The 20097-nt window shown below is 35.6% G+C and overlaps 1 long non-coding RNA gene across 2 annotated transcripts in view; it reads right to left on the bottom strand.

The window, feature by feature from the left end:
- LOC104863040 overlaps positions 1-20030 on the bottom strand; it is a 28716-nt gene extending 8686 nt beyond the window's left edge. For both annotated transcript variants that reach the window (XR_780475.3, XR_002025393.2), the window contains exons 1-2: positions 19975-20030; positions 17803-17940 (exon numbers count right to left, since the gene is read on the bottom strand). This is a non-coding gene — a long non-coding RNA (uncharacterized LOC104863040). The remainder of the gene's footprint in view (positions 1-17802; positions 17941-19974) is intronic.
- Between the last annotated feature and the right edge of the window lie 67 nt (positions 20031-20097).

Here is a 20097-nt window from a genome sequence, read left to right as displayed (position 1 = left end):
TATAATTTATACACACACACACACACACACACACACACATATTCTAATAGATCATCTTGGGCCCCTTGTTTTGGAAATCACAATGCTGATAAATGGGTGACAGGGAAGTCAGATTTGGCAGCTTGGAAAAGAGCCTGGGATACATTTGCAAAGGACAGTACAGACTGGTGGTCTCAACCCCGTTGTATATTAAGAATCAGCCTGGGAGATTTTATGAAATGTGAACAACCACACTTCACCCCATACCAAGCAAATCAGTAACTCTGGGTCTGTACATTGGTATTTTGTTAAAGTTCCCCATGTGATTCTAGTATGTAGGCAGGAATTAAAAAAACACACACACACTGTTAGGAGTGTTCAAAAACTCAGTTACTTAATGTCATAATATTAGTTCTAACCTAATATTACTAGTAAAGTATCTAATACTAAGAACAGGGCAAAATATTTCACTGTTTAATAACGAATGCAGAGAACTGAGAATAAAAGGCAAGCAGAGAAATTTTAAAGTAAAATCATATCTGATAAAAGCAAGAAATCTCCATAAAAGATTGTTTTCATTTCCATACTTCAGGTTCTAACTTATATCTTAAACTCATCTAAAATTTTGACAGACATTGCTTTTATTTAACCAAAAGCATGTATCCTATAGGATTATTAAAATTAATGACTATTTCATATTACAATCATGGTTATTTCATATTTCAAAATAATCCTACTTTTTTTTTTCTTTTTAATTAAGTTTATCTTCCAATGTGTGTTGGGGGGGGGGTCTGGCTTAAAAAACAAAAAGACATTTTCTACCTGTGAGGAACTGACTTCATCAAATTATCCTGGAAGGAAAAGTAAGTACAAAAATGTGAACTACGGGCAGCTGGAAAGCAAAATTTTACACAATGAATGGCACCAAATCCTGCAGGGAAATATGCACCACAATACATTATTTCCTGTGGCTTCCTGCCTGAGGAACACTGAAGAACAATAAAAACTTTTCCAGAAACAATTTCCTCAGTTGTCTCATTGATGGATTTAGCACAGGTATTTGACAGTGGAATCACTGTCAAATCCAAATATGCATATTTATAAATGTTTACATATCTAATCACAAGTTTCTAAAAATGAAAATCAAAAGAAACTTGAGCCAGATTCCATTTGATCACAAGCCTGGAATGCTGAAAATGCTGTGGCAAAGTCATCAACTCATTCACCTCGGTGAGAAGCCTGTAAAATCACAGCCATCCTCAGCCATAGCTTGAAATTTCACCATGGTACCAATTTCACAAAAGTTGTATTGGTGCTATCTTTGGCAGTAGAACAAAGGGCAACTGTCTTCTAGAGGGTACTTAAGATAAAATGAGCATTCTACATTTATTTTATGACATTTAAAGAGGGTGAATCAACCTGGCTCCGTAAGTAGCCTTTATAATAAATCCCAAGAGGTCACGAGGCCTTCACGGTGGTGGCACACACCGACTGCAGAGGGCACCGTGCTTCACCGTGGCCCCAGGAAGGGTCTATTAAACTGGGATGGACTGTCACAACAGGCTCCTGGTTAGGGTAGGTACATTTCTGTGGTTTTACACAGTAGTTTACAGTTTTAGTGACTCATTGTTACTTAGCATCCCTCCTTGACATGTTTAATTCTGGAATTGAAGATTTTTAATCTCTTCCCTAGATGACTCCTTAACTAGTCTCTCTCCTCATTCCAGCCCCTCTGTATCAACAGCAGCGTTCTTTCAACAGTGCATCTCGGAAGTACGTCATCAACCTGTTTCTTACCTATGGGACATTCTATCTTTTGTTTCTTGTTTCTCACCTCCCCTGACCTTCTCACGGTCACTCCCTACCCCAAGCACATACAGCTTCATGCTATGCCCCTAACATACCGGTTGTTCTAATCTCTGTTCTTGTGCTATCCTTCATGAATACTTTCAATAACTCTTTGCTTGCCAGGCAAATTGTCACAAGGATTTTTTTTTTTTTTTGGTTTTGTTTTGGTTTTTTTGAGACAGGGTCTCACTATGTAGTTGAGACTGACCTGGAACTCACTGTGTAGCCCAGGCTGGTCTCGAACTCACAGCGATCCTCCTGCCTCAGCCTTCTGAGTGCCACCATGCCCGGCTTACAAGCATTTATAAGAAAACGCCTTTTCTGTGGAAGCCCTTTGGAAAACCACAGACTTGGCTTCTCTAACTTTTGTATTATCTTACGTTCTTATGTACTTTTATTGTTATTCTTATCACCATTGTTTCTGTCTAAATCTGGGTTCTACCCCTCCACTATCAATCCTAAATAGAAAATGAGCCCTTCCAGGGTAGCTACTCTGTGTCAGTCATCTTGATGTCTCTTGAGTCCATCAGACGTTAAGGAAGGAACTGATACATTCAGTTGATGAATTAGTAAAAGCGTTTTGTTCCTGTTTGAAGAAGAGAAAAGGAAATACTACTAAGCAGGAATTTAATGTTCTTTTATGTAGATAAAAGATAAGTAATCTATTTTACTGTGAGCCAATTATGGAAAATTAAAAATATTCATTTACTATATTTTAAAAACCATATAAAGTGAAAATTTCACTGGACATGGTGGTGTATGCCTGTAATTCCAGAACTCGGGAGGCCGAGGCAGGAGAAGGATATCTGTGAGTTCAAGACCAGCCTGGCTTCCATAGTGAGTTCAAGGCCCGTCTGAGCTACATAGTGAGACCCTGTCTCAGAAAAGCAAAAATAAATTAATTAAATAAAGTGAAAATTTCTTTATGAAATTAAAGTATTTCAATGTGACAATGGATACTTCCTCTTGTAGGCACTAAACTGTAAAACACTAAAGCAGATTTGAAAAGTAGCAACATAGAGATGGTTTTCTGATTTTTTTTATCCTGAAACTCATTTCAGGTAATATCACAATTGTTTCTTAGCACTTGAATTATGGAGGACCACAGGACTATGTGGTCCTTGTCCCTTAGGAAGGCCTTTCTGCAATAGCTGGCTTGACTGTCCACTCACTGCAAGGACCTCACCAGCTTTTACCTAAGTAAATTCTTCACTCCTTTTTCCTCATCCTTGTGAGTCAGGTATAAGAGTTAATACTTGGCCGAGCAAAAAAGAAAAGAAAAAGAAAAAAATAAAACTTGCTCTTGAGCAGTGCCATGTAAATGGCATTCTAAGTGAAATGCCTGTATGTATGAATGGTTGTTTACAAGTTATGATTCCTGGAGTCTTGAGGGGTTATGTAGCAATTTGGGAATCAGGTTGAATGGGACATGTTTTGACTATTCCATCATCTACAGCATCTGAGCATGTTTAAAGTCTTCTCACAGCACTAGGCCACATGTAACATATAAATACTCAAGTTATGTCTGTAGGACATCAAAAGAGCTATATAATTTGACTAAACCAACTATTTTTAAAGCTTGACCATCTCTGGATAGGAGAACTGGTTGTTTTGCATCGTATAAAAGATTAAATAAGTCATCATTTAAATTCTCTTTATGATTGTAATGGAGCCGAATAGACATCATCATTATTATGATCCAAACAATTCCTACTCTGAACCTGAGAGATTTCCGACTAACAAATTTCCATCTCAAATAGGCAGGAACTGATATATTTGGAGCATCTTCCGAGTGGTTTTATAAACACAATTTCATTTATCACTCAGCATTGCTATGAGGTGTATATCAGACAGCTTCATCTTACAGACTGGGAAGCCAAGATCCAGAGAAGTTAGGTAACTTCTCTGAGGTCGCATAAAGATCAAATGGTTGAGGTGTGAGTCTACAAATGCAGGGCTCTGTCCCTCCCACCACACCTCTGCCAGAGGCCCACGGAGTCATGAGGAACGCCGCTGAGCCAGGGCACAGCATACGAGCCTCACGCCATCAAGTGCACATAAGCCATGCCAGGCTGCTGAGTGTGCACAGTAAGTCCCACACGGCTCCAAGGAAGGAAATGCCTCATCTGCTTAGAAATTCCTATAGAATAATCCTTACTGGAACACAGTATCGAAGCAAAATTTTGACTCCACAGTACAACAAGCAGTTGTCATCACCATGAAAAAAGGCAGATCTTCCCACATTTGCATTTTATAGGTCACCCTTTAATTATATTTTTATGGAGCTAAATAATTTGATTTCTTTATTCATTTCAAACTAAGCCGTACATGCACACAAAGAATTCAGTTTACAAGAATTTTTGTGAAAAAATAGCAGCTCCCCATTTTTCCTCACTCCAAAGGCGACCACATTCAAGTCTTAGCGACTCTGTTTTGTTAATTTCTTTGGTTGACTGGTTGGTACTTTCGATGTTTTCTTCCACAACTCTTTCATGCTCTTTTTGCCTATGGTACTGACTTGACTCTTCTAGTAGAGGCATTTTCCGTGCATTCTCACTATGGAATTAAAGTGCATAGCTTCCTTTTACCACCCTCTCCTTCCCCATATAACACACATGTACCCTTTCTCTTCATCTACTCAGTATCACTGTATCAAAATTTGGGCTAGATTAATACTTAGTATTATGTTATTGTAAGCATGAAAACATCATTTGTAGCCAAATTTTGTACAAATATTATAAGTCTCTTCCTTTTGGCCTAAACTTAGGATTTCCTGGAGTCAGTTTTTGGGTATTTTGCTAAAATTTAACCTAAACTCTCCACCGATTGTTTAACCTTTTTCTGAACATATTCAAACACATCATGAATTCCTTTATTTTTATCTTCTTGAAAAAATTCTTTCCAAGTACTTTATAACATGCATCAACTAGACAGATGGTCTCAGTCACAGGGGCACACTTGTCACACAGGCACTCCCTTCCCTATGTGCGGGGAATGCCCTTTGCCTATCTCTTGTATCCACTGTTTTTGCCTATATCACTCCATCCTCTCATTTTGACGGAGCACATCCTCAAGTAGCTTCCAAGACTGAGTGTGTAAAGGTAAAAAAACTTCTGGAGAACTCATGTGATCGAAGTTCAACTTATTGTCTATTTCCAAATTTCAATTATTCTTTAAACAATCTGAGTCCCATACAACTTGTTACAGCTTTCTTAAACTTGTAGGCCCAAGACCTATTAGCATTCCAGGAGTAATGAAATAGCTTGCCAGTCCTGAATTTGGTAAGTTGGTACTATAAATCCCTTCCTGCCACAGCTGCATACCACAGCTCTCATGTATTCACAGTTCTTCCTATATGTGCTCCTCTTTAGAATTAACAACTTGATTTTTTCAAGGTCACTTTAAATTCTATTCTAATGTGCTAATCACTTCATCTCAATATCAGCCATCCTGAGCATCATAAATACCATCCAAATTACTCATAAAGCACAAACTGCACTTCAAAACTCTCAGACTTGCTGCCTTCACTTCTAATGGCCAATTCAAAATTATTCCAAATCATTAGACAAGGGGAAAGCTTGACACAAACAAAATTATCTCTTCATAAAGAAAAAAGTTTCAAAATATGACTCATGTATGTACCAATGCTTCACAATGACTATATTTAGTATATATTATAAACATATAGTAATAGCATTTTTTTAAAACAACAAGGAAAAATGGTTTTGTGGTTGAGTTTTAAGATGCTGGAGTTCTAGGAGATCCATCCTACTGTTTTTACAAGAGGGTTCATCTTCTATTTTCAAAGGCGATCTCTTCCCTTATTAAAAATTAGGCCATACATAATTCTTTGTCTAGACTTCAAGCATCTATCCTGTTAATACTGCAGTACATAGTTATAGCAAAAGACAAAGCATATTGAAAGAGCACTTGCTTAAAGAGTAAGAAGATCAATGCAACTAATGTTCATCTGTGATCCAATAATTAATGTATCTACCAATGATCCAATAGTTCATAACACATCAAATATGAATTGAGTACCTATTATTATGTGCCAGGTACTATGCTAAGCACTGAGACTATGAAGACAAAATAGACTTGGTCCCAGTCCTTGTCTAATGGAAAAACAAATACTGAACAAATAATAACAAGTTACCATAACTTAACATAAATCAAGTTTTCTCATGTGTAAAACAAACAAAATAATAGTATCTCATAGGTTCAAATGAAATTGTAAAGTAGGGGAAAAGTTTTTTACAAGGTTCCTTTCTCCAAATTGACTACAAGCACCTCCTACCAGCTTTTGACTTTCCAGGGCCACAGAGCATGTTATTGATCTTTGTAACTTCAGCAAGTAGTGCAGTGCTTGTCAAGTTACCAGGAACTCAACCTGTGTCTACTGAGCAGGCAACAACTCTGAAAGAATATGACCTTATTTTCACATGACTAAAACTCCTTCATTTTCTTACTACGATTATCCACCCGTTCATGAACTTAGAAAACTTATGCCACAAAAAAGCATAAGGTAATGCTACAATAAAATACTTCCTTTCAGCTTGTATTCATCATTAAAGGATATAAGTTTGAATAACTGACGTATTATAATATGTATATTTTTATCTTGGGGCTGAGGTTGCAGCTCAATGGCATAGGGCTTGCCTTTTATGCATGAGGACTTGGGTTCCAGCCTCAGCACTATAAAAGAAACATCCAAAAACTGTCTTCATTTGCCTTGTTACATATAGCAAGCAATTGTCCCTAACATAGCTTCTGAGCATAGAGTGTAACTTTTGGAGTGTTTGACAAAATTATTATGGTTTTCAAAGTACTTAAGTAGGATGCCCCAAATAAGTAATTTATTTTAAATTTAAAAAGAGTCATATTTAAAAAATAATAATAATAACTAATTGCTAGTAAAGTTTTGCCCTACAGAAAAATTTTCTCACAATGCTAAGACTGCTTCCTGGAAAATCTACATGATTTACAGACTTTAAGTCTTTGGAACATAAAATGTGTATAGCAGATGATTTTTACTTTGGAAGTTAATTTTTTTTTTGTTTGCTTGATTTTTTTGTTTGTTTTGTTGTTGTTGTTGTTTTTCTCCTAAAGGGCCAAAGGGATATCTGTGATTTCTGTTTCATGGAACTGCAGAGCAGAAGGGCTGGAAAGAGGTCTAGGGATTATGTGATTCAACCCTCTTATTTTTCGGGGCTCAAGAGAGGTGAAGTAATCTGCCCATTACAAAGCTGGGGCTAAAAGCAGTGTTCTGGGACAGGAAGCAGCATCAGTCTACAGAAAACATGGCCTGGTATCTTGGGAAGTTGCTAGTCCGCTGAATAGGGATAATGTGACCCTGGAGAATCTAATTCCAAGATAGTTACACGTACATTCCAGATAAAGATGCATCTTCATTTGAATTGAAACAGAATGAAAGACCAACACCCCTCCCTTTTCTTAAGAATAGAAAAGTAAAATTTCTTTACCTAATATTATAAAATTCCTATTCCTTAATATAAGGGAGGAGCACGTCCTCCAATCCACCTTACCCAACCACAGCAGCAGTTCCCACCGCACTTCCCTAATTCACTGGCACGCCCTGAAGCCCGCCCTGGTCCACTGCCTCTTACTCAGGGCAAGCAACCATCGCCTGCCCAGGGCACTTCCCGGTCAAAAGCCTCTTGCCAGCTCCCTTTCATCTCACATTCATCTATAGCTCACTTCACCCCCATCTGCTCACTCTGCTTCCACCAACATGAGGTGTAAAGCAAAACAAAAACCCTAAAAATACTTCCTCTTCACTTGTTTAGGAACATCTGATCTGATGGTTCATAAATTATGAACTGGAGTAATGGAGAAAATATAGAACCGGATATCATTCCGATTCGCTCAAATATAGCTGATTCTACACTCTTGAGGAAATCCTCCATCTCGCTGAAGCTCAATTTCTTTATCTCTAAATTGGAGATAATAATGCTTATCTCATACAGTTGAGGTAAAGATTCAATGAAGATACATTTATAACATATCTGTGACACTGCCTGGCTCATGCCTGATACGCCTTCCTTTCAATCTATCCCTGCTGCTCATTTTTCTCTCTTTTCTAAGAGCCCAGCTGAACATGCTAATAGTCATTCACTGTGCAATTCTCTCTCTCTCTCTCTCTCTCTCTCTCTCTCTCTCCCTCTCTCTCTCTCTTCTCTCTTAAAACATATATTCTATTTTAAAACATAGTGGGCATTCCTGTAATCCCAGCACTTGGGAGGCTGAGGCCGAAGGACAGCAAGTTCAAAGCCAGTGTAGGACACACAAAGGTTCAAGGCCAGCCTGGACTATACAGCAAGATCCTGTCTTTAAAAAAAGAAAAAAAAAAAAAAATATATATATATACATACATATGTTGATACCAGAGATCTACGGGACCTTACGCTTGCGAGGCAGGTGGCGAAACCACTAAGCTAAATCCCTGGCCCAGAAAAAAATAATTTATAAGAATCACTTTCTGAAGTTAGAAATGTTTGATAAATACAAATAATTTTTCAGTTATAAAGATTTACATGATATTTAGAGTAAATCAATTCAGAAGCTAGCAAAAACTACTTCATTGAAATTGAAATGTTTTGCAAAATATTTAATGTACTTAAGGTTTTATTCTAATGTGTAAGCTTATGAAATATTAGTAAGAAGACTTGATGCAATCTTATTTTGAATATATATTTGAAAATTATTGTTTTTATAAAAATATCACCTATTTCTCTTTTCAGTTTATATAATTCATAACAACTCTGGATTAATCACCTCTAAATTGGATATCTTTTAAAATTGTTGTCATATGTAGCTTGAACTTTGAACAATAACTTATGAGATCATATTGAGTTTGATATATTTAAGTAAAATTAATGTTTTCACACTACACTTGATCTGAGCCAAAGGCTGAGAATTGATTCAAGTTAATGAGTTCATGGTTCAGAATAAATATTTGGTTATACTATTTAGAAAGTACTATCTTCTACTTATGAGGCTACTTTTGTGATAAAACCTCCTGGGTTTTTAATCTAAACTATAAATATCAACCTTTTAATCCATTATTCTGTAATTTCTTGAGATCAATGTGGTTAAATACTTAGAACCAATTTACTTAGTCTCTTTAAATTTTAGTTTACCAAGCTAAATGTATAGTAGAACTTTACATTTATAATAATACCTTCCTTTTAAGGAGTTCATAATGTATTGAACTACTCTATTCTAAATTCTAAAGAATTCCTAGTAGACGACAACTATGAAAACTAGTTTATTAAACAGGAGCCAAAGGTATCGGGCTGGAGGGCCAGGGATTTAGCTCAGTGGTTCTGCCACCTGCCCAGCAAGTGCAAGGCCCCAAGTTTGATCCCTGGTACCAAAAAAAACATCACAACAAAGCTATGGGGCTGAGTGACTTGTCAAAGGTCACACAAATAGCTATAAGGATCAAGTAATATACAAGGCAAGGTTTGACAACCATAAAGAGTCACATGCACGTTAGGTATGACCAGAAATATGAACAGATCTGGGATGAATTTTTACAATTATTGACTACTATTTTTAATACTGTTTTCCCATGGTTTTCTGGTAAAAAAAAAATATATGCCTCCTCAAAAATCTCATAACATATAGTGAAGAATGATGAGAAGTTGGCAAGTATACAAAATTCTTGGGGTATACAATATCATGTGATTTGCATGGCTATTTATAGTGACCCTACTATTGAAGTGCCTTCCACAGCTCATGTATTTATTTATTTTAAAGAAAAAAAAAAACATCTAAGTTTGGAATTCTGATCAAACTCTAACTTGGGGACTGACTTTCAATACTTCTGAATCTCTACAGATGCAATTTTCTGCTTGGCTGGACAATTGTGAGAAGTTTTTTACTTCGTTTTAAATACTTGCTACAGCATAGTCTCTATACTGTCACAGAATTTCAAAAAATTGTGTATTATTTTCTTTGATACTCAGAACTGTTTCAGAGTATAATGAACTGCTCCAAAGGGGTCTGAAGTCTTCTAATGAAAGGTGTTTAGGACATGCCAAATACCATGGTTGCTATGAAAATTATCAACCAACTAGAAACTTTAGGTATTTCATGCCAAAAATATTATTTTAAAAATGATTCATTTTTGGTCATTAGTTGCTTATTTTGAGTTCTCATTATGCTGAAACTATATCAACAAGGAAAAATATGCTTTCAAATTTGGCTTATTTTATATAGTGGTTCCATCTCTCATGTACCAACCATAAATTCTTTGCCTCTGGGACGGCAAATGCTTCAGGATGTAATGGAAAGTTAGTATCACATGGCAAGACATTTGTCCCCATTGCAGAGTACAGCCAGCACTGAAATTCAAACCCTAATAAGAACAAGTATGTAAATGAGAGCAGCCAAAATGAACACATAAAGAAAACGAACCCCAAGGAGTCTACAACAGACATCTTTTTGGATATTTATTAATCTATAGCATTTAGTCTCTGTGAATTCAAATAGAACTTTTCTCCAGTAGTTTGTTATTACTGATATGATATATAGTGATATGTCCATATACCTATATTTTAAAAATAAAGGGTAAGGGCCGGGGATTTAGCTCAGTGGTTCTGCCACCTGCCTCACAAGCGCAGGACTTGAGTTTGATCCCTGGTACCAAATAAATAAATAAATAAAATGGTAAGATCTTCTTACCCCTTTTACCCTATTTGTTGGATTTTTCTATGTAAAGGAAATGTTAAGCGGGCTACTATACCAAATATTAAAAAGAACTCAATTTTCCTTGACTCAAATATGACTAAACATGGTTATATATATTCTTCATCAAAATTTCAATATTTCTATAGAATGTTACAGATGTTGTATTCCCAAAAACTTCTGGATATAGTCCAATATATATAGCTTGAGTATTTTCAGAAATTTTCTAAAGAATGAACTGCTTTGATTAAAAGGAAAGAAACCACCTTTATCTAATTAAAATGACCTCTTATTTCCTCTCCAACACACATATTTAAACAAGCCCTTATCTTTGCAGAGAATTTTCCAGAGTACAAATGTTTCACAGTAGAAAATATTTTTTAAATGACAAGTTTGGGGCCAGGGATTTAGCTCAGTCATTCTGCTGCCTGCCTCACAAGCACAAGGTCCCAAGTACAATCCCTGGAACCAAAATAAATAAATAAACCATGTGTTTTACAATATTGAGACTCTAATATGTGCCAGGCTCTATTATAAGACTCCAGAAATATGAAAATGAACAAAACAGATGATAACCTTGCCCACCTAGAATAGTCCACTTTATTATAGGAAGACAGACAACAAACAAAACAGATAAATAATATATCATATTAGAAGATGATAAATGGTATAAAGGGAAAAAAGGCAAAAACCAGAGATGGGAGGTGGAGAGGCTTGCAGTTTAAAGTATGTGATCAGGGCAACCTCACAGAAAAGGGGACATTAAGGAAAGACTTGAAGAAATTGGCCATGCAAATACCTCAGGAAATAAGCCGCAGGTACAGAAAGTACAAAAATCTTGAGGCAGGCAAGTAACTTGATAAGGTAGATTAGCAAGGACACCATTGTGGGTGCAGCGGAGCAAACACAGAACAAGTCATGTAAGATACTGTCAGGAGCTTGGCTTTTTTTCCCAAGATGGGACACACTGGGTTTGAACAAAGTTGTGGGAATCAGGAAAATTTAAATCATTCCGTGTATTATTCACTCAGTCAGTCCTGGCAGGATATTGAAGGCACAGTTCAAAGGAGATGTTGAGGACGAAGTAATTGAAAGAGTCATTACAGAAATGTGGGTAGTTAAGGGACCCCAGGAATAGTGAGGCCCTCAATGGTCAATACATTGGAATGGCATTACCACAGTTGGACAGAAAGGAGAAAGTGAGAGTTGCAGCCATAGAAGGGGGTCTGATAGGAGGTATAGTTATAGAGGGAAGCCAGAATCTCAGTCTAACTGGAAGAGGAGAAGAAACAACCCAAACTCTTCTTGTGCTGCCCTCTGATCTTGTGCCAGTAGCTCTCAGTGGCTAAATGCAACCAGAAGCTAGAGAACAAAGGATCTTTAGTAATGAAGGCCACAATATCTCATTCCTAGAATGCAGAAAAGGACACAGAAGAGCAGGAAACAGCGTCAGGCAATGACCAGTATGCTTAAGTGTAAAAAGAGCTGAAGAAAAGACATTTTGTAGACCCACTTATACATTGACTGTTGGGCATAAAATAGAATCCAAACTTGTCCTTTGAGAATATAGATTTATAAAATCTTATCACTAAAAATGGTCACTCTCTTAGTGAACCTCACTTTATAGCCAAAGAAACTGATACCACAGAGATGATGGCCTGCTCAAGGGCACACAGCTAGAGAAAAATGCTGCAGAGCCCACCATCATAGCAAAGTTCTCTAATATTGCATTTTCTTTCAGCTGTACTTTTCCTATTTTAATTATTTTTATCTTTTATGTCCTAATTCCTTTCTAAATTCCTCTATTTAATAAGTTAACTTTAAAGTTAAACAATCCATGAAACAGTTCAGTTGTTCAATAGAAGAGGGAAAAAGTAGTTTCTAAAAGAAAAATAATCTTCCAATACAAAAATGTGTATATTTGAATGCTACAAAGTGTTCCCAGATTTATCTATGTGCTTTTTTATCTCACTGAGAAAATAAGGCTCAGTCCTCAGCCTCTCTAAAATTAGTTCTGCTTGTTGGAAGTTCTTTGTCAGGTGGTTTTATCACACTTATCTAATAAGTACATTTCAACAAAATGACTTTTTTTTCACTTTTTAAGTGGGTTATTTCAGTTTTATATAATCAAAATTGTTTCCTTTAAGTTACAGTTATGGTTTTCATTGAGAAAAAATAATTTCTCTTACAGGTACTGAATTAGTTGCTTTTTATAGTTATTAAAATATCTGGATAGAAAGTCATATATATTGTTAATTATTTCTACCATTTTGGTGTGAGTTAAATATTATAATCCTCTAAAAAGAAACACATCCTTGATGTGTAAGAGAAAGTTGTCTTCCTGTGTAAAATGTACAACATATTCTAAACTATTAAAAGACAAATAAAGATTTCCTTTGAAATGCAAACAGGTCATGTAATCACCTGCTTACAACCCTCCTATGGTTTCTTGCTACATTTAAAGTGAAATAAGCTGAGCTGGGCATGGTGGTGCAAGCCTGTAATTCCAGCACTCAGGAGGCTGAGGCAGGAGGATCACTGTGAGTTTGAAACAAGCCTGGGCTACATAGTGAGACCCTGTCTCAAAAACCAAACCGACAAAAAGTAAATAAATAAGTAAATAATAAGATGTTCCTTCCCTCGGCCAACAAAGGTCATTATCATTGGATGCCCCAACTCTCTTCCTGCCACACAATGCCTTCCACCACAAAGTGAATGTACCTTACCTGCCTGTCTCTCTATCTAAAATGCTTCTCCCTCAGAATTGATAGGTCTGTCCTCGGCTGAAAGAGCTCATCCTCAAGTCACCCGCAGGATATCCACCTAAAAGGTACAGCCCTCTCTCCTGCATTTTTTTTCTTAATACTTATGAATATTTGAAATTATTGCATTTCTCTGTCTTTGGTATCTGTGTTCCCTGTTAAAATATAAGACCTATTAGAACAAGGTCTTTCCTTTTCTTGACTAGTCCACAACTAATCCAGAGCCCAGCAAAGAGCCTAGCATGTAGAAGGCCATACACTGAATGAATAAACAGGCAGAGTTGATATTTTTTATTATATTTGGAGCTGGGTGTTCAATACATAAGTATGTTGCTATTATGGGAATTTTAATAGGAAAATAACAAAATTCTAATGAAATATTAGTAAGTAAATTATCTCAAACTCAGTTAAGCTTAAGAAAATTCAGTGGTAAGTACTTGAATAATCTGAATGAATTATACCCACATAATTTATTTGTTTTTTAAAAAGCATGCTCTTTAGTGGAATGATTTTTTTTCCCCTTAGAATGTAGAACCATTGAATTGATGGAGTTCTCATAAAACAAGCAAAAAGAAATGTTCAGAGGGCCAGGGATTTAGCTCAGTGGCTCTGTGCCTGCCTTCCAAGTACAAGGTCATGAGATCGATTCCCAGTACCAAAAAAAAAAAAAGTGCATAAGCTAAAAATCTAGACATACATCAGTTGTCAAGTAAACAGGCAGTATGCACAGAAGAAAAATTATCAAAATCCAGAAAAAATATGTAGATTAAAATTCTAAACATCTGAAAATGAAAATATATTTATATCTAATCAGTTTTGCTTAAAAATAGATAAATGCCACAAAATTAATGTCAAAATAATACTGTCACTATTACTTAGTAGGGATTTGATAGTCAGAAGTAAAAAGCCATTATGGTTAATTTTTCAGCTATGTCTTTCAGTTTAGTGGCTTCCTTCTCTTCTAAAATCCCCAGTTAAGGATGGGGGAAGACATTATTAATTTGCCAGCAAGTAGTTCATTTTATAGCCATTTTAAGTACTATTAAAATCCTTCTGCAAATATGGATTATAGATTGAGTTTTTAATGAGCATGAATGTTTTCAAATTAGGATTTCAAGTATTTTAAAGTTCGATGGTTAAATTGTTTTATTTCTGGACTAAAGACTAATTATTTTGAAATTAAGACATCATTTCTGTCTGTGATTTTCAACTCTTGGTTCCTACCAGCTGAAAGCAGTCCAATCAGCTGATTAGCATGATCTTCAGATTATCCATCAATGTTTGGACCATCCTTTATGTCTACATCCAATATATGCAAGTTTCTACACTCATATATTAAAAAAACAAAACAAAACTGTGGGCAGGGGGCTGGGGATATAGTTCAGTGGCTCCACATCTGCGTTGCAAGTGCAAGGTCCTGAGTTCAATCCCCAGTACCACACACACAAAAAAAAAAACCCAAAATCAAAATCTCTGTGGACTAGTGATATTAACATACAGAAGGAAATATAACCCACAAGTCTACAAATTAGCAATGTCTTTCAATGTTCTTTTATGAGAAAGCTACAAATTAAAATTAGAGGCATATTATCACTTTAAGCCATATACAACCATACCTATGTATTCACCAAATCACATGTACACATCAGAACAGATGGTGATGCTTCACTTTATCAAAGGCTATGACACTAAATGTAAACCACTAGTTTATCCATGACAGAATATGACTTCTTCAAAAATCATGTATATTTATTTACTGTTTTTTTAAGATAACAAATTGTATTGAAATGACATTGTCATCAGTTTCATACTGAGTTGATATCTTGTCTTCCAAAAATGTCAAAGCAAGGCCACATCTGTTATCTTTTTCCACACACACTCAGTAGTTTGGGTAGTATAACACCTCTATATTACAATGTTCTTTTTTTATAGTTTGCAGATGATATATTATCGTTTTTTTCTTTTTTAATTTTTAATTTTATCAAAAAATAACACAAAATTTTATAATAAGAGAATAATGATAGTAATTACACTGTTTCATTATCTTCAAAGTAGTTTCTCAGAGTACAAGATATAAACCAAAAAAAAAAAAATCCTAAAAAAAAAGGAACAGATAATAACACAAGTCTTTATTTTCAGTGAACTAAGATAAACTAGTAGTATAAGTGTAACCAGTTACCATACAAATTGAAATATTTTTAAAACAATGGGAATTGTAGTTTGGGGAAGTATTTGAATTTCTCCCTATTTCCTATGTATCCGTTTTCTATTTTGTTCTTTGTGTTCTGCATATGACTTATCTCACTTAACATTATGCTCTCAAGTTGCATCCATTTTTCCGACAAACGCCTCAAATTTATCTCTTTGTAGCAACATAGATCTCCACTGTGTACAGATACCACATTTTCCTTAATCTGTTGATTGTCATACCTGCTGTTTCCAAGATCCGGCTATTCTAAATTGTGCAGCAATAAACATGGGTATGTTCATATGGATATGAAAGGTATCTAGAAAGGAACACCTGGATCAAATGGAATTTCTATTTTTAGTTTGAGGAATCTCTACACTGATTTCCCTAGTGGTTATACTAGTTTACATTCCCACCGTATTTCTCTTTAGGAATAGGGAAACAAAAGAATTAGTAGACTTGCTTCTCAATCACAAAACAGGCTTATAGCAAAATGAATGCTTACTCCTGATCCTTCCAATTTCTTTGTCACCAGTGGCCACACATATAACATTTTTAAAAAATGAGAAGGCTTACACATGAACAGATTTTCTACTCATGTTATCTATCCTACATTGAGTGAAGCATTAAAGCGAAGTGGTAGGTCCACAGAACTAATATTTTAGTGTCCTAAAATTGTAAATTAAATTCCATAATGAAATAAAACAGGCTATAATAAGATATTGTATTTATTATTACTTCAAATTGTACCCTTTTCTTCCACCAAAGTGCTTGTGCTTCAAATGTTTTAGGGAATCAAAGCAATTGTCACTCTTTAAAGAAAAAAAAAGGACATCATTATTTCAGAAAATGTCAAACCCTAAGTGTGCCTAGTAGTTTAATTAAATGTGACAATCTTAAATTCATTCTCAAGTAAGAATTTGTGTATCTCAATCATATTATGTTTTCCTTTATAAAAATATTTATGGAATTTCATTAGACTTAGCCCTTTTTTATTGAGTTGTTTTCCCTTGGAATAATATGAAATAATGTGATACAATGATCTTGCTTCAAGGGTTTATTAACATGATATTGTTCCAGAAATGGAACACCAGAAAAATCACAAAAATAAATCAGATGATTTGTTTAGACAATTGATATACATTTCTAACAAATGTGCTTCAGAAACTGAAAACAACTCCATTTGGAATCTTTCTAATAATTTTGTGATGAAAACAGAAATAAAAAATAAGCTCTCTTGAGGGGGTAAGAATAATGGGGTTGAGCCTAAGGCATTCACAGTAAGTAACATCCCCAGCGCTTTTAAAATTTTATTTGACATAGGGTCTGACTAAGTCACTAAATTCCCCGGGCTGGGTTTAAACTCACAAACTTCCCACCCCAGAATCTCAGAATATCGGGATCATAGGCTAGTATCACCCTGCCTGGCTAAAAACCTAAACTTTTTTTTTTTTTGGTTTTTTGAGACAGGGTCTCACTAAGTAGTTGAGACTGACCTGGAACTCACTGTGTAGTCCAGGCTGCTCTCACAGAGATCCTCCTGCCTCAGCCTCCCTGTGCGGGGATTACAGGTGCACGCCACCACATGTGGCTTAAAAATAAAACTATTTCTAAATGCTGGGAAACACTGATGACTGAGATACAGGCTGTCTGCTAATAAATCCAAACAATGTACAATAGATGTCAGTGTTTGATAGCGAAGGCTAAAGGATTACTTCTCTCAACCAAGACAGTTAATTTCTACTGAAATTATATTTTTCTTTTCTCTATTTTAAGGCATTTAGATTAATGTATCATTGCTATTTTAAATATAATATAAATCATGGGAGTAGGGGTCAGGTGTTCTTGGCTATCTTCAGCTCACATTTCAGGATCTGGTGACTCTGAAATGATTCAGTGATATTGATATGGTTTGATAATAACCTCGTAGAACTTAGGGGGTGTGATGTTTACAAATGGTCAAAAAGATTTTTCTGCAGGAGTGTTTTCTTCTCAGTGAAAAACAGTCCTTAGTTTTTAAGTGTCCTCCTTTCCTACATCGTTCTTTCTAAATGTACACCTCATATACTGAGGCAATTTGAAGCCTCTGAACGAAGTACCGGATGTAGGAGAAATGGTCAATTTAGGGGCTCTGGGAATAGTAATCAAGGATTCCCACAGCTTTCATGTAAGGTTTGTGGGCGCATGCCAGGATGATGGTATGAAGAGCCCTAGCCCTAAGGTTTGGGTCTCCAGGGACCTCTCTAGTTCCAATGAGTTAAGTTACCATGCTACTTATTAACAAGCTTACACCCACCCAGTAAAGGTACTTACATGTAAATTAAATATTCTCTCCATCCTGGAATCTCAGCAAATTCAGAATTGGGAATATGTGAGTAACTGAATCTTTTTTTCAAATGACTTCACCTTGAGCAGCTAAACATCCCAATACCATTGTTAGAGACAGAATTCCTAAATGAAAGAAAGATATTATCATTTTGATTAGTTACTTAAAGGTTTTTAATTCTTTATGGATCCACTATGAATTATGCATCTTTTTTATTGATTAGAGACAGTTATATAATTTATTTTTTTTTGTCCTCTGTACAATGATTTCATTCATTACAATAACCAGAATTCTTATTTCTTCACAACAGTTTACAAATTATTTACTTTTTTTTTTAACGTAGGGTGTTTGTTAAGGATCTCACTACATTGCCCGGCTGGACAGAGCTCCTGAGGTCATGATCTCTCTCTCTCATTCCTTCTGAGTTCTACATTTTTTAAGGACAAATGTACAAAAGAAACTAGTGTCCTTAACTTTGCAAAAGTTAGAGGACTATTTTATTCATTTAAACAAAAATCTATAAACATCTTAAGGAAACATTTTAATTTTATAATCCTAAACTGTTTTTTAATATTTCATTCCCTCTGTACCAGAAATTTAGCTCACCTCCTGATCTCTTTTAAAATAGCTTTATCTTTATTTTCATTTCATAATAAATCCTTTACATGTTCTTTGAGGAGAAATGGCCTTACAGATTACTTCTTTCCCCCTTTGAATACATTTGAGTATCATGACAAGTAATCAAGAAGTCTATATAATAAGGTAATATAATGGGACAAAAAGCAATACAATACTTACTTTTCCAAAAGCCTAATGGTCAACATGGATAATTATTTTAGTAATGTGGTAAATCAATTCAAAATTCAATCAAACTTTGTAAGTTTATATTGGATTTAACCAGTTGATTTAACTTACTGATGGAAAACTTTCTCTAACAATTATTGAAATCACAGATTTAGAAATGGAAGCATTCCATTAGCCAACCAGCTCTCCCACTATAGCAGCACAATGTTATACTTTCTTTTCTCTCTCACCTTAAGAAACAAGGATGTTCTGTGATCTCTATCACTTGGGTTTAAAGGACATGATTTCTACTGAGTTTAAAATATCCATCTGCATAAAATACAACTAAGGACCTAAAATTCAGTGCAAATTTTAATTTTCAAAAGGTCTTTTAAGATAAAATTTTTTCTATTGTTCCAAGATTGGAGAACTGAGTAGAACAATTTATGTACCGAATATGTAAGTTTTGATGCGCTTTCTAAAGATGCAATAGATATGAAATTTACTTCAATCGAGACTTAGATTTTACCTAAATGAAGACTAGGATGTCTAGCCTCCACTGCTTAGAAAAATGGCTTCAGCATTTTCTTTTTCTGCTGGAAAGCAGCTACCTGGTGATAAATTCACCAGTACTTTCATAGCTGCTCTCTGTAGTAGGACAGGAAAGGGTGCTTTCTCTTATGGTTCTTCATGGCCCAGTCCAAACCATGTAACAACCTGGCTCCTACTAAAAATTTTAGAATAAACAAAAGGAAGAACTATATTTAGCACAGTGGGGTTTACGTTTAAGGAGACCATAAACTGATTTTGTGCTGAAAGTAAAAACAGTCCCAAGAGTTTAAATGAACTCTTCCATCCTAGAATTACAGCAAATTCAAAACTGGGAATATGTTAGTAACTCCGAATCTTTTTATAAACTGACTTCACCCTGGGCAAGTAACCATCCCCTGATGCCATTGTTGGAAAAAGAATTTCTGGCTGAAAGATCATTTTTATGATTTAATCTGGCTAGCCGTTCTTGGTTAATCATCCTGTTTCTCACAACATTTCACTTCTCTATGGTGGTCACCATTTATTTTCAAGAGCTCTTAAGTGATTCTATTTCTCCAACCGTACGTCTCCTTATCCCATTTGAGATTCCCCCCTCCTTTCCTATCGCCTTTCTTTCACTAAGATTTTGCTAAACATTACACACAGCACATGACCTCCAGACTTCCAGTGTCTCGATTAAACCGGTATAAAAAGTTGATTAGCACGGTTGTAAGCTTCTTAGTTTGGAATTTAAACTCGTCTTCGGTTTTTCAACTCTTAGTGAACTTTCACCACAAAACTTAAATTTAAAAATAATTTAAATAAAGAAACCACCCCCCTTTCACCTTTAGTCCCGCCCATCGCCTTCCCCTGGCCTCCACGCGAAACTCCGCAGGAAGACGGAGGGGGCGGGGCACTGACGTCACGACGCTAGTGCGTCAGCGAACGGCGGCGGCTGCGGCGCTGGC

The sequence above is a fragment of the Fukomys damarensis genome, unplaced genomic scaffold (genome assembly GCF_012274545.1).
Source record: "Fukomys damarensis isolate Sample0158 unplaced genomic scaffold, DMR_v1.0_HiC HiC_scaffold_37, whole genome shotgun sequence".
Taxonomy (NCBI): domain Eukaryota; kingdom Metazoa; phylum Chordata; class Mammalia; order Rodentia; family Bathyergidae; genus Fukomys; species Fukomys damarensis.
The sequence above is the reverse complement of the archived record's forward strand: the minus strand, read 5'-3'. Positions and strand labels throughout refer to the sequence as shown.